We start from the raw sequence: 18,273 nt of genomic DNA, 5'->3' as shown, positions 1-18,273 counted from the left end.
AAGGAATAGGGTTCTGCAAAGACTGCAAGGGAAAACCACAACGCCTGGCAAACTCAAAGTCCATTAAGTTCAAGGCGGCGCCTGAATCCACAAACGCCATGACAGAAAATGATGATAATGAGCAGATCAAGGACACAGATAATAAAAATTTAGGTTGTACAGTACTGATGGTAATTGAACTAGCGATCCTCTTTGTATACCTAGGACAGACTGAAATGACATGAGAAGTATCGCCACAATAAAAACACAACCTATTCTGACGTCTGAATCCCTGTTGTTCCGTTCTAGACAGCATCCTATCACACTGCATTGACTCAGGCATCTGCTCTGAGGACAACGCCACAGCGCGCACAGTTCTCCCGCAAACGCCGATCAATCTGAATGGCCAGAGACATAGAATCACTCAGACCGAAAGGCGTGGGAAACCCACCATAACATCTTTAACGGATTCAGAAAGACCCTTTCTGAAAATTGCCGCCAAAGCATCATCATTCCATTTAGTCAACACAGACCATTTTCTAAATTTCTGACAATACAAATCTGACCCTGAGACAGGACCAACAAGGTCTTCTCCGCTTGATCCACAGAATTTGGTTCATCATATAATAATCCCAAAGCCTGAAAAAAGGCGTCTACATTAAGCAAGGCCGGATTCCCAGATTCCAGGGAAAATGCCCAATCCTGAGGATCACCACGCAGCAGGGAGATGACAATTTTAACCTGCTGAATGGAATCACCAGAGGATCGAGGTCTCAGAGCAAAAAACAGTTTACAGTTGTTTTTGAAACTCAAAAATTTGGACCTGTCCCCAAAAAACAAATTAGGAGTAGGAATCTTAGGCTCTAAAACTGGAGTCTGAACAATATAATCAGAAATACCCTGTACCCTAGCAGCAAGCTGGTCTACACGAGAAGCTAATCCCTGAACATCCATGCTAGCACAAGACTCCTCAGCCACCCAGAGAAAAAGAGGGAAGAAAAGACAAAGCAGGCTACAGAAAAAAAAATGGCTCTTTCTTCCCTTCTTCTGAGATGCATTTAACTCATTGTTGGCCAGTTGTACTGTTATGATCCGGTGACCTTGGAGCCGCATGAGACTTTCTCAGGAGTAGGTGGAACCTGTACTGACCGCAAACCCTAAACTGTCACCGCAACTAGAAGTAGCCATGGGGTGTACCTAACACATCCTAGACACCTTGACACAGCCGGAGGACTTAATGCCCCTATAGATGGAAAAGGGAATTCTATCTTGCCTCAGAGCAGAACCCCAAAGGATAGGCAGCCCCCCACAAATATTGACTGTGAGTATTAGAGGAAAGACACACGCAGGCAGAAATCAGGATTTAGCAAAAGAGGCCACACTAGCTAAATAGGAAAGGATAGAACAGAATACTAAGCGGTCAGTATTAAAACTCTAAAAATATCCACAGCAGATAATACAAAAATTCCACCATCTAACTAAAGACATGAAATGTATATCTGCATCTCCTGAGAATCCAACATGACTGAAATATCCAAACAAAGTCTAAGCTGGACAAGAAAAAACATTGAATAGTACTGAATTGTAAAGCACACAGCATGTGTGCTGTAGAAACAAAAACCAGACACTTATCTTTGCTGATTTGGCAGCAGGGCAGGAGGAACCAGACAGAGATTCAAAACCTCCAAGAACAATGGACAACTGGCAAGGGCTAATGAATCCTGCACACCTAAATATCCCAGTCAGAGCTGCAATCAGCAGGGACACCTGCCCAGGATTGCAACCCAGGGACAACTGCATTACTACCAACAACCACCGGAGGGAACCCAAGAGCAGAATTCACAACAGTCTGTACCCTGGACTGTGGATGCTGAAGCCTCCAGTAAAGGTAAAGAGACTGCAACCTTGTGTCCTCATTATTTACTGCGCCTTACATCATCTACCATCACCATCTACACTTCTGGAAAGCCCGGGGGATACACATCACCTGTGGGAAGGTATACCATCTTGCTGCCATAACATCACCGCAGCGGACCCCTAAGCAGCGTCGGTCACCCTGACCGAATACCACAGGTGGCGTCACGAACACTACCCCTTTAAAGACCTTTCTCCAAAACCATAAAAAGCTCTCTCTTTTATTGGACGTCCCTCAAAGGGCCACGGACCGGGTCGGGCCACCGTGACATCCCCGCAGAACACTGAAAGACCCGGTACCGAGTACCCCATTGCCCTTAACGTGGGGGCGCTCCACTAGCCTTGTTCTACTCTTTTTTTGTTATTTTAAAAATTTTCAAAGCCCCCCCAAAAATTATACAGTCTGTTACGTCAGGCTGAGGCCTGGTGTATCTGTGTTTGAAAAATCGTAGCTTCGCAGGGATAAGTATCATAGTTCTGTCTGCCAGCCTTGTTCCACTTTTTTTGTTTTTTTACAAAAAATTATCCAAAACTCCCCCCAAAATATATACAGTCTATTACATCAGGCCTGGTGCACCGGTGGTGGAAAAATCATAGTTTCGCAGGCATACTGTATGCATCATAGTTCTGTGTGCTAGCCTTGGTCTCCTTTTTTTCTTTTTTTTTTTTACGTTCACCCAAATAAAATAATAATTATACAGTCTGTTATGTCAGGCTGAGGCCTGGTGTATCTGTGGTGGAAAAATCGTAGCTGTGAAGTCATACAAATTCAAATATAATTTTGCTCCAAATAAATGCATTTGTGTTGAGCTTTTGAAATAGTTCAGCAGTCCATTTAAAATGGACAAGGGGCAAGGGATGGGGAAGTGGACGTGATGCTGATGGTGCATGCAGAGGACGAGGCAGTGGCCAAGCTGACAGTGGGCCACAACAAAGACCCACATCTCGATCGATCTTCCTATCCCGGTTTCTAGGGGACCACTGCACACCACTATTGAAGCCAGAGCAGTGTGATACAGTTGTTGGTTGGGTAGCGGATAATGCTTCCAGTCAGTTAGCCACCACCACCACCATGTCTTCCACACAGTGAAGTCTGAGTAGCCTTGAGTGTGGCCTGGATATTCCTCACCCTGATCCTCCTTCCTCCCACCATGCCAAGTGCCCTGAAACAAGTGATCCCACACTTGGACACTTGGAAGAGCAGTTCCGCTTTCCAATTCAAGATTCCAAACCCTCGGCCGGTCAACTTGAAGTGGGACCAGATGAGATCGCATGTAGCGATGCCCAAAACTTTGACCAGCCTCAGTCACACTAAGGCGATGGTGGGAAAGTGTCACAAGAGGTGGACAATGATGAGACACAATTGCCAGAAAGTCAGGATCAGGAGCAGGGTGCGGATGTGGAAGACGAGGTGTGGATGACATAGTGACTGACCCAACCTGGCAGGAGGACATGCAGAGCGAGGGCAGCAGCACACATGGGGAATGAGGCATATCACCCCAACAGGCAGGAAGAAGAAGTATGGTGGCAACATACAGAAGGCGTGCATCCGTTCCCCGTAACACCAACATGAGGGAAGTTGCCATTCCAACTGTTAGATCTTCCCGAGTCTGCTTATTTTTTAAAGACTGCCGATAACCCCAAACAGGCCATTTGCAGCACCTGCCATGCCCGCATCAGCAAGGGTAGCAAAACTACCAGCCTAACCACCACCAGCATAATCAGGCACATGGCAGCAAAGTACACGACTTTGTGGACCAAAACCTAGGCTCCAGGAACATTGTCTGCAGGTGACACCACTTCTTCTTCCACTCTTTTGCATAGAAGCAAATCCCCAGTCCACTGTGCATGTGAAGATGCCTCTAACCCTGAACCTGTTGTTGCCCACAGTCAAGCAGCACCATCATCAAGCCCGTCCACGCCCTTTTCCCTGCACAGCCTTCAGCTGTCTATACCCCAGTCATTGGAACGCAAGGGGAAAAACCCAGCCAACGCCCCACATGCCACAGTCTTTAATTCTAACATTTCTCTTCTGCTTGCACTCAAAATGTTGCCTTTTAGACTCGTTGAGACGGAAGCTTTCCGCAACCTGATGGTGGCGGCCATCCCAAGTACTCGGTCCCCAGTCACCACTATTTCTCCTTGAGTGCCGTACCGGCATTACACCAGCATGTGTCCCACAACACTTTCCATGCCCTCAACAATGCTGATACTGGAAAAGTCCACCTAACCACGGACACGTGGACAAGTGCTTGTGGCCAGGGATGTTCATCTCACTGACAGCAGACTAGGTTAAAATAGTGGAAGCTGGGACCCAGTCAGACCTTGGGATTGAACACATCCACCCCACACCGAGGATTGCGGGCTCTACGTCAATAAGCGTTGTCCCACAGTCTACAGCGCATGCATCTCCTCCTCCTCCTCATCAGACTCCATCTCTGAAATCAACACATCAGTCAGAAGCTAGAAGCATTGCAGCACTGCCTCAGCCAAGCGGCAACAGGCTGTGCTGAAGCTAATCTGCATAGATGACAAACCGCACAATGTAGAAGAGTTGTGGACAGCGCTGAAAGAACAGTCAGATATTTGGATGACACTGCTGAACCTACAGCCATGCATTGTCTTGTGTGACAATGGTCGTAACCTGGTGGCAGCTCTGAGGCAAGGTGAGCTCACACACGTACCTTGCTTGGCCCATGTGCTTAACCTCGTGGTTCAATGTTTTCTGAAAAGCTACCTGGAGCTGCTGGATCTGCTAGTGAAAGTATTTCATCTGTCTGCCCATTGTAGAAAGTCAGCTACAGCTTCAGCCGCCCTTGCTGTGCTTCAGCAGTGTTTGCAGCTTCCGGCTCACCGACTGGTGTGTGTGATGTCCCCACACACTGGAACTTTACTTTGCATATGTTGGAAAGGATTTGTGAGCAGAAGAGGGCAGTTTTTGACTACCAACCTCAACAAAGCCGTCGATATTCAGTTCAGACTCCACACATAAGACCTCAGGAGTGGACATGGATGTCAGACATACAGTATGCACCATCCTACAAAACTTTGAGGACTGCACCAAGATGGTGAGCGGCGATGACGCCATAATTAGCATCTCCATCCCGCTTCTCAGCATTCTAAAAACTTCTCTGCTCACAATTAAAGAGGATGAATTGCATGGAGAGCAGGAGGACATGGATCAAGGAACCATACAGGGGGATTACACGCAGCTGAGCCTCATGTCTTCCCAATGTGGATTGGTAGGCAATGAGGAGGAGGAGGAAGAACAGGAGCTACTTTTATGAGCTATAGATGGTACTACAAGCACAGCTGTCATACTGTCTGTTCAGTGGGAATGGCCTAAGGACTGGGAGGAGGAGGATGAGGATGAGAAGGACAGTATGGTCAGTCGTCCTTTTGGTGAGGACACGGAAGTTGTGCCTGTTAGCAGTCTGGCACGCATTTCACTTGACCCTCCTATTATAAAACATTTTTGGTGACACTCATTACTGGCTGGTGACACTTCTAGACCCATGCTACAAGGAGAACTTTCAATCTCTTCTGCCAGAGGCAGAGAGGTGCACTAAAATGTTGCAGTACCAGAGGGCCCTTGTAGCGGAATTACTTAGAAAATTCCCATGTAAGAACGCTGGCAGCAGACGTCAGAGTTTGTTGTACAACCAAGGAGTCCAAGTGAGAGAGACAGAAGTACAATCCAGCTCAAGCAGGGGAACAATGGCAAAGTTCTGGGACAGTATTCTCAGACCCTCCCATTGTGGCGGCACAGAGGCAAGGGGTGCTGTCACAAGAAGTGCAATGTATGGAAAGATGATGAGGGAGTACCTTGAAGATCGTACAAACGTCCTTCAGGATTCCTCTGTGCCTTTTAATTATTGGGTATCCAAGCTGGACATGTGGCATGAACTGGTTCTCAACGCCTTGGAGGTCCTGGCCTGCCCTGCTGCTAGCGTTCTGTCAGAGTGGGCTTTTAGTGCCGCTGGTGGAATTATAACAGATAAGCGCATCCGCCTATCAATTGAAAATGCTGACAGGCTGACTCTTATAAAAATGAACAAGGGCTGGATTGGGAAAGAATTCTGTACACCACCAAGTGAAAACAGTGAAACATAACCTCAAGTACATTCTCTTTTTTTGGGGAGGTGTATTCTCATGCACCTCTTCACAGCCACACATGGGTATACGTTTCCAGATTTGGTCTGTTTGTTGTTATCTTCCTCCTTATCCTCATCCTCATCATCCATAACCAGTGAACGGATTCCTTGATGCCAAAGTCACAATTTTTTTTGTGCAATGGTGTTTTTCTGATGCCGGTTACTAATTGGAAACAAAAAAAAATGTTACTCCCACAGTGAAAAAGAGATGTACATCTATTATTCCCATTTATTCTTATATTTTCCATTTTCCCTATCTCTGGACAGTCCTCTAATGAGGTAGTGTATACCTCTACAATAGAAAACAATTCAAAGACTTTTATATTATTTTTATATTTACCCTTCGCCACGACAGCACCCTACATGAGAGAGAGGGATCCGCCCATAGGAACAGGAAACCTACAGAATAAAAGGAGGCGGTCCCCTCTCCTCCTCAGTTTAGGTTTCCTGTTCCTATAAGAATCTGAAGCTTACCTACAGATGAAGAGGATTCCTGGGCCATGCTTCCGCCTGAGTGGGTTCTATGAGACCAGCAGGGGCTGCGGTTCCAGAAGCAGTGGCAGGGGAGCCCCTGCTTGCAGCCTCCCCCCTCGTCTGGTCTGCCATCCGTGGTCCGGGTTTCAATTCTTCGGCTGTCGCATGGTGAGAGAGCGGCGCGTCTAACCCGGAAGTAGCCGTAGCACTTCCTTGTTGGGTCCGGGGAGGCAGAAGATTCGGCTCCAGATTCAAAAAGTGGTGCTGCCGTCGGCCGGTGTGTGTGAGTATGGCTTCACTGGCCGACGATGCACACATGTATGCAACAGAACAGCACCCTCCCAGCAATGAGAGAAGCACCAGAAGCAGCACTAAAAGTGGTGGTCGCCCACCAGAGAAGCGATCCACCGCCAGGCAAAATGTCAAGGACCCTTTACCAATGTCTCCGCCTCCAGAACCGGTACTTTCAGCTTCACTGGGTGAGCTTTTAAAAAATCCTCTTCCTATATGCTGATATATGTTCCTCCTGTGTCCCTCTCCTTTTAGACTAAGAAACGGACACACAAGTCCAAGTGCAGCGCCCCAGAGTCCTGGTCGTTGCAGTACTGATGCTCCGCCACTAAGGGGAGTGATGGTACGTCTGATGGCACTTAAGGAGTTCACCTGACCAGGTATCACAGACACCAATACACTTCACAGTCTGGCCTCCAGGGGGAGCAAAGGGTACTATGTATTAGGCCAATACTAAAAACACTTTTATTGATTAAAAACAAGGCAACCAACACCACTTAACGTGATCAAAAAGAAACAAAAACCAAAAACAACATGTGCTCAACCAAAAATCTAGTTGCTCATCATTGGTTGCGTATATTTATATTATTCTATCTGATTATGCTTGCTGCTTGGTTTGCCCTTCAGGATCCCCAAAGGTCCTGAAAATGTCCCAATAAATGTATATAGATGTCCCTCTATGGTTACAGTTCTTGGTGTCTCCCCTACATGTGAATCTACATTGGATCTGGAGCGTTCTGAAATTGTGGACACCCATTCTGTGGGTATGATCTTATTTATTTGGATACGAGATTATATCAAACATCCACAGAGATCACATCTATGTATGAATAATGATGTAGTTGGTATTCAGCCATAGTGTAACTATTCAAGTAAGGAGGACATGTGATATAGTTGATTAGCTTTGCTTTCTGGATTCCCTCTAAATTAGAGAGAGTAGATATAAGGTCAGCACCAAAGGGTACATCATTGGGAGCTCTATGGCTTATATTACTAAAATGCGGCAATATGACTGTCCACACTATAGGATTACCATCGATACAGGGCGTAGGGGGCGTAATCCACTTGGTCCGTGAAAAGCAGGATTCACTGCGTTATTATCCTGTGGTGTTGACAGGAACAATCTGACGCACACGATAACCTTCCCTGGCAGCTCCAGCCCTGCCTCCTGCAACTGTGATTGGCGATCATGGGGGGGAGGGGGGGGCAGAGCATGTGGAGCGTGCCTCCTTTCAGAGATTCCCGATGGAGTGGGGACAGGCTGCATTATTCTCTTGTACCTACGTCAGCAGGGATTTCCTTTTGTAGGTCCCACGCTGGGCATGCGCCGTGGAGGTTTAGATGGGCACGCGCAGCAGCACGGAGTGTCTGAGATAGGCTAGATGTTCTGTGCAGGTGCAGTGGTGATTCAGAGAGGCCCGATCTGGGGCATGCGCGGTAGCATCTAGCGCTTGGGGGACAGTGTGCGCAGTGGCCTGTAATTTCAGCTCTCTCTGCGCACGTTTGTACAGACATGCGCTGCGGGCTCACAGGGACGCCACAGGAAGTGGAGAGGAGGCACCTGGGCTGGAGTGCACTGGCGGCAAGTATAAAAGTAAGATATATGACATTGGGCATTCAGCTATCCATTATCTTATGTGACACAGAATATCATGATATCTGGCCTCCTGATGAGCCTACACAGGCGAAACGCGTCGAGGCGTGCATTGTAGATGGCGTTTGATGAAGCATGGTGGCACAGATGAGTAGCTATGGCTTTAACACACTGCTCTATGTGGTAAATTGTCCTTACAGCTGGGGGTATTCATAGAAACCGGAGTGTGATAGAAAGGGACACATGATTGGATGTGTGCCCATGTTATTTATTTAGTCCACCCGACCAGCATCACTATTGATGGACAATACCCACATTGTATAAGGAGTAGTGTTGAGCGATACCTTCCGATATCGGAAAGTATCGGTATCGGAAAGTATCGGCCGATACCGTCAAAGTATCGGATCTAATCTGATACCGATACCCGATCCCAATGCAAGTCAGTGGGACGAAAATATTGGAATTTAAATAAACCCTTTCTTTCCTTGTAGGTTCATTCAACATGAAGGAAAACAACTAAGAATAATGTAGGATGTATTGGGGGAGGTGGCGGAGACATTAAAGGCACAGAGGTTTATCGCAATCAAATAGAATAGCAGGATTTTTTTTTTTTTATGACGTTCGGCGTTAGAAAGATTTTGACTATGTTATTTTTTTTATTTTTTTTTGTCAGATATTGATGTTTCACTACTTCCACGCCCTTCACCTTCTCTTTTACTTCTCCCACACTTTCTTCTTCATTATCCTCATCATCAGCTTCTTTGACATCAACTATCTTCACCTTATTCATCTTCTTCATCTTCTACCTATAATTTTTTTTTTTTACATTGTTCATATTCTTTTTATTTAACTATTATCTTCTTCATATTCAACTTCTTCATCATATTCTTATTTGTGACAGGCATTCCCGTAGTTGTTATCTATAAAAGTTTGAAGATTACACCTTCCGTTCTGCCTGTCACAAAAGAGTTACATTTGTCCGCGTTCAGTTTGGCCTGCAGCATCAGGCTTTATCCAGGGGCACCACGAGGAGGAACGGACTCACCCCCATACACTGCTTAGTCTTCTTCTGCTTATAATTTAGATAATATCTTTTGCTCTGATATTTAGTGTTATGCTTAATGTTCTTCTGCTCTTTGTTCTGCAGTCTCTTGTTCTTCTGCTTCTCGGTCTCCCATGTCGTCGTCGTCTCCAGGGTCGTCGTCTCCAGGGTCGTCGTCTCCGGGGTCATCGTCATCGGGGTGGTCTTCAGGGTCATCGTCTCCAGGGTCGTCATCATCTCAGTGGTTGTCGTCTCTGGTGTCGTCGTCATCTTAGGGGTGGTCTTCCGGGTCGTCGTCTTTAGGGTCTTGAACTTGGAACTGTAGCAGAAGGTACAAGAAGGCTGAGAAAATGCCGAGAAACAGCTGATGGAACTGGAACTCGGATGGCTACCCGAAGGTCCAAGAGCCAATCGAACTACCGAGGACCAGCTGACGTTACTGGAACCCGGTTACTAAGCAGGAGGTACCCGTGCCTGAAAGCACTACCAAGGACCACCTGACATTGGTGGAACTCGGATACTCAGAGGGAGGCACCTAAGCCAAAGGCTCTGCCCGGAACCAGCTGACGGTACTGGAACCAGGATGGGGAGCAGAAGGTACAAGAGCAAAAGACACTGCCGAGAACCAGCTGACGGTACTGCAACCCGGATGGGTAGCCGAAGGTCCAAGAGCCAATGGAACTACCGAGGACCAGCTGACGTTACTGGAACCCGGTTACTAAGCAGGAGGTACCCGTGCCTGAAAGCACTACCAAGGACCACCTGACGTTGGTGGAACTTGGATACCCAGAGGGAGGCACCTAAGCCAAAGGCTCTGCCCGGAACCAGCTGACGGTACTGGAACCAGGATGGGGAGCAGAAGGTACAAGAGCAAAAGACACTGCCGAGAACCAGCTGACGGTACTGGAACCCGGATGGGTAGCCGAAGGTCCAAAAGCCAATGGAACTACCGAGGACCAGCTGACGTTACTGGAACCCGGTTACTAAGCAGGAGGTACCCGTGCCTGAAAGCACTACCAAGGACCACCTGACGTTGGTGGAACTCGGATACCCAGAAGGAGGCACCTAAGCCAAAGGCTCTGCCCGGAACCAGCTGACGGTGCTGGAACCAGGATGGGGACCTATTCAAGCTTGTCTTCCTAGAGCCCCAACTAGCGGTGTTGGAGCAAAGGGTCAGCAGGGGGAGCAGAGTGTAGGCCGAAGCCTTCACTGGAGGCATTTGTAGGTCAGTTGTGTCTGCGTGGCTGTTGCAGGACATGTTGCCGGCTACACAGCAGGGGAACAGCTGGCGGTGCTGAACCCCACTGACACATTGGCGAGGTGTTTTTCTCTGTGCAGCTAGCAGTACCGGGCACCAACTGGCGGTGTTAGAGCCCAGGCTCTGCAGGGGGAGCAGAGTGTAGGCCGAAGCCTAATTGAACCAATTTTAAAGGTAACCTTTAACCCCCCTCAGGTGTTACAAACTAGAAGAGCCACACCTTATGCAGCAGTAGTGCTGCACAAGTCAAAGGTTGCTCTTTTAATTTTGTTCCTTGCACAAGCTGAATGAAACACGTACAACATTTTAACCCTTACACAGTCAATCTGTCTTGGAGGCGGGAGTTCCCTTCGTAATGAGACGCAGCACAGCTGGCAAAAATACCACCTTGGTGCTTGGCGCGGCCTCCTGAGCATCGCATTTTGATGTACAGGAGTCTGCGTTGTTGTGTTATCCCTTGGCCATGCGCTGCCCGTCTTCTGACATCATTTCATGTCGGCTGGTGCGGTTCGCGATGCCCATGAATCCCAGCCCCGCAGTGTCTTTACAGTGTTTCACACTGTGGGGCTGGGATTCATGGCCTGGCGCAGTACATATGTTCGCCTCTCGCTCGTGTCCTTACACGTGCTACAGACTGTGCGGCGTCAGCAGATCCCTTATCGCATGCCACGGCCATGAAGCCGCACAGTCTGAAGAAGGCGGAAGGAGCTGAGTGACAGCCTGGCGAAGATATGCACTGCTCATGCCCGTCAATCACACCCTCGCAGTCAAAATAAATAAGACACCGAGGGGCGTTGTGTCGGGCAGGGCGGCCGCAGAGGCGCAGCCAGCCAAACAATGATGTCAGAAGAAGGGCTGTGCTACCAAGGGGGTCGTTGCGTGTCATTACAAAGGAAAGTCACACCTCAGGGACGTTTTAATGGTCTCAGGGGACACATTGTAGACGTGTTCTGTTCCACGGGTGCAAGGAGAATAAGTTTATGAGCCACCTTGCACACATGCAGCATTACTGCTCTACAAGGTGGCTGTAAAACATACAAACACCTGGGGGTGGGGTGACAGGATCCCTTCAATTTCAGTTCTTGTGTCTGCGTGGCTTTTGCAGGACACGATGTCGGCTACACAGCAGGGGAACAGCTGGCGGTGCTGAACCCCACTGACACATTGGCTGGTGTTTTTCTCTGTGCAGCTAGCAGTACCAGGCACCAACTGGCGGTGTTAGAGCCCAGGGTCAGCAGGAGGAGGAGAGGGAGCAGAGTGTAGGCCGAAGCCTGCACTGGCGGCAGCTTTGTGTCTGCGTGGCTGTTGCAGGACACGTTGCCGGCTACACACCAGGGGAACAGCTGGCGGTGCTGAACCCCACTGACAGAGTGGCGTGTGTTTTGCTCTGTGCAGCCAGCACTTCCGGACAGCAACTAGCGGTGTTAGAGCCCGAGCTCTGCAGGTGGAGCAGAGTGTAGGCCGAAGCCTAATTGAACCGATTTTAAAGTTAACCTTTAACCCCCCCTCAGGGGTTACAAACTACAAGAGCCACAGCTTGGGCAGCAGTAATGCTGCACAAGTCAAAGGTTGCTCTTTTAATTTTGCTCCTTGCACACGCAGAAAGAAACACGTATAACATTTAGGCCCTTAAGCAGTCAAACTGTTTTGGAGGCGTGAGTTCCCTTCGTAATGAGACGCAGCACAGCTGTCAAAAATCCCACCTTGGTGCTGGGCGCGGCCTCCTGAGCATCGTTATTTGCTGCACAGGAGTCTGCGCTGTCGTGTTATCCCTTGGCCTTGCGCTGTTAGCGCTGCCCATCTTCTGACATCATTTAATGTTGGCCAGTGCGGTTCGCGATGACCATGAATCCCAGCCCCGCAGTGTCTTTACATTGTTAAAACACTGCGGGGCTGGGATTCATGGCCTGGCGCAGTACATATGTTCGCCTCTCACACTCGGGTCCTTACACCTGCTTCAGACTGTGCGGCGTCAGCTGATCCCTTGTCGCATGCCACGGCCATGAAGCCGCACAGTCTGAAGAAGGCCGAAGGAGATGAGGGACAGGCGAACATATGCACTGCTCATGCCCATCAATCACACCCTCGCAGTCAAAATAAATAAGACACCGAGGGGCGTTGTGTGGGCCAGGGCGGCCGCAGAGGCGCAGCCAGCCAAACAATGATGCCAGAAGATGGGCAGCGCTACCAAGGGGGTTGCAGCGTGTAATTACAAAGGAAAGTCACACCTCAGGGACGGTTTAATGGTCACAGAGGACACATTTTAGACGTGTTCAGTTCCACGTGTGCAAGGGGAATAAGTTTCTGAGCCACCTTGCACACATGCAGCATTACTGCTGTACAAGGTGGCTGTGAAACATACAAACGCCTGGGGGAGGGGGGACAAGTTCCCTTCAATTTCAGTCCTTGTGTCTGCGTGGCTGTTGCAGGACACGATGCCGGCTACACAGCAGGGGAACAGCTGGCGGTGCTGAACCCCACTGACACATTGGCTGGTGTTTTTCTCTGTGCAGCTAGCAGTACCGGGCACCAACTGACGGTGTTAGAGCCCAGGGTCAGCAGGAGGAGGAGAGGGAGCAGAGTGTAGGCCGAAGCCTGTACTGGCGGCAGCTTTGTGTCTGCGTGGCTGTTGCAGGTCACGTTGCCGGCTACACAGCAGGGGTACAGCTGGCGTTGCTGAACCCCACTGACACATTGGCTGGTGTTTTTCTCTGTGCAGCTAGCACATCTGGGCGCCAACTGGCGGTGTTAGAGCCCAGGGTCAGCCGGAGGAGCATAGTGTAGGCCGAAGCCTGCACTGGAGCAAGTTGAAAGGGAACTTTTAACCACCCCCCAGGGGTTTGTAGCTGAAAGAGCCATATTGTACAGCACTAATGCTGGAAAAGGTAAACTTAGCTCTTTTAATTATGGTCCTTGCAAACGCTGAACTTGACACTTATGAAATGTGTCCCCTCACACCGTTAAACCGTCCGGTCGGAGGGACTTTCCTTTGTCATGTGACGCAGCACAGCTGTCATTCTTACCCCCTTGGCACCGTGCGCCGCCTCCTCAGCGTTGTTTGAATCTGTCCCGGAGCCTGCGCTGTTATGTTAGCCCTTGTCCATGCACACATTTTGCGCTGCCCATCTTCTGACATCATTTGGTGTCAGGCTGGCTGCGCCTGTGCGGCTGCGCTGGCCAAGATCCCGCCTCGCTGTGTCATCTAATGTAATCACTCTGCGGACCTGTGATCCATGGGCATGCGCAGTGCATATCCTTGCCTCTCACTCCCCTCCTTCCAGCTTCTTCAGACTGTGCGGCGTCATGGCCGTGGCATGCTATTAGGGATCAGCTGACGGCGCACAGTCTGAAGAAGGCTGAGGGAGATGAGAGAGAGGCGGATGTTAAGATATGCACTGCGCATGTCCATGAATCACAGGCCCGCAGTGGGATTAAATCAGAAGACACTACGAGGCGGGATCTCGTCCAGTGCGGCCGCACAGGTGAGTAAGTGAATAGCGTCCCCCAGGGTCGGATTTTCTCTGGGGTCTCGGTTACCGACCCCCGAGTTGCGATCGCCGGTAATTAACCGTTTACCGGCAGTCACAACAAAAAAAACGTGATTTGCCATTTAATTTCTCTGTCCTCCGATGTGATCGCACATCGGAGGACAGAGAAATGGGGTCCCCGATAGCCCCCCGATACTTGCCTATCTCCCACGGTGCTCCTTGTGCCTCCCGATGGGCGCCGCCATCTTTTTCCGGGAAAAAAATGGCGGGCGCATGCGCAGTGCATCCGCCGCCCGGCACCTGGAAAACCTTTGGGGGTTTTTACCGACCCCTGTTTTGCGATCGCCGGTAATTAACTGTTTACAGGCGACCGCAAAAAAAAAAAAAAAGCGATGTAATTCTCTGTCCTCTGATGCGATCGCACATCAGAGGACAGAGAAATAGGGGGATTCGGGGACCCTGTTATACTTACCGTGGTCCCTGGGTCCTCCTGTGTCCTCCCCTGGCGCCAGCTTCTTGCTCCGGTAAGAAAATGGCGGGCGCATGCGCAGTGCGCCCGCCATGATCTGCCGGCCGGCAGAGGAAGATTCTTCCTCTTCTTTTATTTTGGTCACTGTGAGATCCTATCACAGTGATCAAAATAAAAAAAATAGTAAATAACCCCCCCCCCTTTATCACCCCCTTAGTAAGGAGAAAATAATAAAATTTAAAAAATGTATGTATTTCTATTTTCCAATTAGGGGTAGGGTTAGGGATAGGGGTAGGGTTAGGGTTAGGGGTAGGGTTAGGGGTAGGGTTGGGGGTAGGGTTAGGGGAAGGGTTAGGGGTAGGGGTAGGGTTAGGGGTAGGGTTAGGGGTAGGGTTAGAATATGTGCACACGTAGAATGGTTCTCTGCGGATTTTTCTGCAGCGGATTTGATAAATCTGAAGGGCCAAAATGCTGCATTTTTCCTGCGGAATTATCGCGGATGTACCGCGGTTTTTGTGCGGATTCCCCTGCGGTTTTACACCTGTGGTTTTCTATTATGGAGCAGGTGTAAAACCGCTGCAGAATCCGCAGAAAGAATTGACATGCTGCGGAATGTAAACTGCTGCGTTTCCGCGTGGTTTTTTCCACAGCATGGGCACAGCGTTTTATGTTTCCCATAGGTTTACATTGTACTGTAAACTCATGGGAAACTGCTGCGGACCCGCAGCTGCGGAAATGCTGCGGATCCGCAGCAAAATCCGCAATGTGTGCACATAGCCTTAGGGTTAGGGCTAGGGTTAGGGCTTGGGTTAGGGTTAGAGCTAGGGTTAGGGTTGGGGCTAAAGTTAGGGTTAGGGTTGGGGCTAGGTTTAGGGCTAAAGTTAGGGTTTGGGCTAAAGTTAGGGTTAGGGCTAGGGTTGGGGCTAAAGTTAGGGTAAGAGTTGGGATTAGGGTTGGCATTAGGGTTACATTTGGGATTAGGGTTAGGTTTGGGATTAGGGTTAAGGTTAGTGTTGGGATTAGGGTTAGGGGTGTATTGGGATTAGGGTTAGGTTTTGAGGTTAGGGTTGAGATTAGGATTAGGGGTGTGTTGGGTTTAGGGTTTTGATTAGGGTTATGGTTAGCTTTGGGATTAGGGTTAGGGGTGTATTGGGGTTAGGGTTGGAGTTAGAATTGGGTTTAGGTACATCAGGGGGTCTCTAAACGCCACAGCCAATTTTGCACTCAAAATGTCAAATGGTGCTCCCTCCCTTCTGAGCTCTGCCGTGCGCCCAAACAGTGGTTTACCCCCACATATGGTGCATCAGCATACTCGGGATAAATTGTACAACAACTTTTGGGGTCCAATTTCTCCTGTTACCCTTGTAAAAATAAAAACTTGGGGGCTAAAAAATCTTTTTTGTGGAAAAAAATATTTTTTTTATTTTCACGAGTCTGCATTATAAACTTCTGTGAAGCACTTGGGCATTCAAAGTTCTCACCACACATCTAGATAAGTTCTTTGGGAGGTCTAGTTTCCAAAATGGGGTCTCTTTTGGGAGGTTTCTACTGTTTAGGTACATCAGGTGCTCTGCAAACACAACATAACGCCTGCAGACCATTCTATCAAAGTCTGCATTCCAAAACGGCACTCCTTCCCTTCCGAACTTAGCCATGTGCCCAAACAGTGGTCCCCCCACACATGGGTTATCAGTGTACTCAGGACAAATTGGACAACAACTTGTGGGGTCCAATTTCTCTTGTTACCCTTGTAAAAATAAAAATTTGGGGGCTAAAAAAATCTTTCTTGTGGAAATTTTTTATTTTTTTTATTTTCACGACTGCATTATAAACTTCTGTGAAGCACTTGGGCATTAAAAGTTCTCACATCACATCTAGATAAGTTTCTTGGGGGGTCTAGTTTCCAAAATGGGGTCACTTGTGGGGGGTTTCTACTGTTTAGGTACATCAGGGGCTCTGCAAACGCAACATAACGCCCGTAGACTATTCTATCAAAGTCTGCATTCCAAAACGGCGCTCCTTCCCTTCCGAGCTCTGCCATGCGCCCAAATAGTGGTTTACCCCCACATATGGGATATCATCCTACTCAGCATAAATTGAGCAATAAATTTTGGGGTCCAATTTCTCCTGTTACCCTTGTGAAAGTAAAAATTTGGGGGCAAAAAGATGATTTTTGTGGAAATAATATGATTTTTTTTATTTTCATGGCTCTACATTATAAACTTCTGTGAATCAGTTGGGGATCATAGTGCTCACCACACATCTAGATAAGCTCTTTCGGGGGTCTAGTTTCCAAAATTGTGTCACTTGTGGGGGTTTCTACTGTTTAGGTACATCAGGAGCTCTGAAAATGCAACATGACGCCTGCAGACCTGTTGTGGATTCTGTTTGTGGGCTCCCTCTGGTGGTTACTGCTGGTACTGGGTGACTTTGGTGGGTTGCGGCCTTTGGTTTCCACCTGTCCATCAGAGGCTGGGTGTTTCCTATTTTACCTGGCCTTTCTGTCATTTCCTTGCCGGCTATCAATGTATTCAGATGTGCTCTGTTTTGTTCCTGCCTACCTGCTCCCAGATCTTTCAGGATAAGCTTAGTGCTGATTTTCAGTTGTTTGGTTTTTTGTCCAGCTTGCTTATTATGTCTCTATGCTAGCTGGTAGCTCTAGTGGACTGAGGTTCTCCCCATGTGCCATGAGTTGGCACATGGGTTCTTGTAATCTCAGGATGGTTTTTTGATTAGGGTTTTTTGCTGACCGCTCAGACCCCTTTTGTATCATTCTGCTTTCTAGTTTACAGCGGGCCTCTATTTGCTAAACCTATATATATCATCTCTATGTGTGTGCCTTCCTCTCATTTCACCGTCAATACATGTGGGGGGCAACTATACCTTTTGGGGTTCGTTCCTCTGGAGGCAAGTGAGGTCTTTATTTTCTTTGCAGTACTAGTTAGCTCTTAGGCTGGTGCGTGGCGTCTAGAACCAACGTAGGCACGCTCCCTGGCTATCTCTAGTTGCGTTTGTCAGGCGTAGGGCAGCGGTCAGCCCAGGTTCCATCACCCTAGAGCTCGTCCGTTATATATTTGTACCTTGCTTGTCCTGTGCTATCCCTAGCCATTGGGATTCATGACAGTATAGCCGGCCCACAAAGTGTTAATTGTTTGGGCTGAAGCAGGAGAATAAGAAGTGTTTAAGGGAAAAAAATTTTTTTTTTCCCTTCAGAGTTTTGCTGCCTAGCCCTTAATTGCTGTCTAGCTGCTTCTTACCTCCTCTTAACCCTTGAATGGCTCTGATCTTAGCTGTTTAACATGGATGTCCAGAGTTTGGCTTCCAGCCTGAGTAATCTCGCGGCAAAAGTTCAAAACATACAGGATTTTGTTGTTCACACTCCCATGTCTGAACCTAGAATTCCTATTCCAGAGTTCTTCTCTGGAGATAGATCTACCTTCCTGAATTTAAGGAACAATTGTAAATTGTTTCTTTCTTTAAAATCTCGCTCCTCTGGAGACCCTGCTCAACAGGTCAGGATTGTAATATCTTTCCTGCGGGGCGACCCTCAGAATTGGGCATTTGCATTGGCACCAGGGGATCCTGCATTGCTCAGTGTGGATGCGTTTTT

Source organism: Ranitomeya variabilis, chromosome 2 (genome assembly GCF_051348905.1).
Source record: "Ranitomeya variabilis isolate aRanVar5 chromosome 2, aRanVar5.hap1, whole genome shotgun sequence".
NCBI classification, from domain to species: domain Eukaryota; kingdom Metazoa; phylum Chordata; class Amphibia; order Anura; family Dendrobatidae; genus Ranitomeya; species Ranitomeya variabilis.
Note: the sequence above shows the minus strand (reverse complement) of the source record.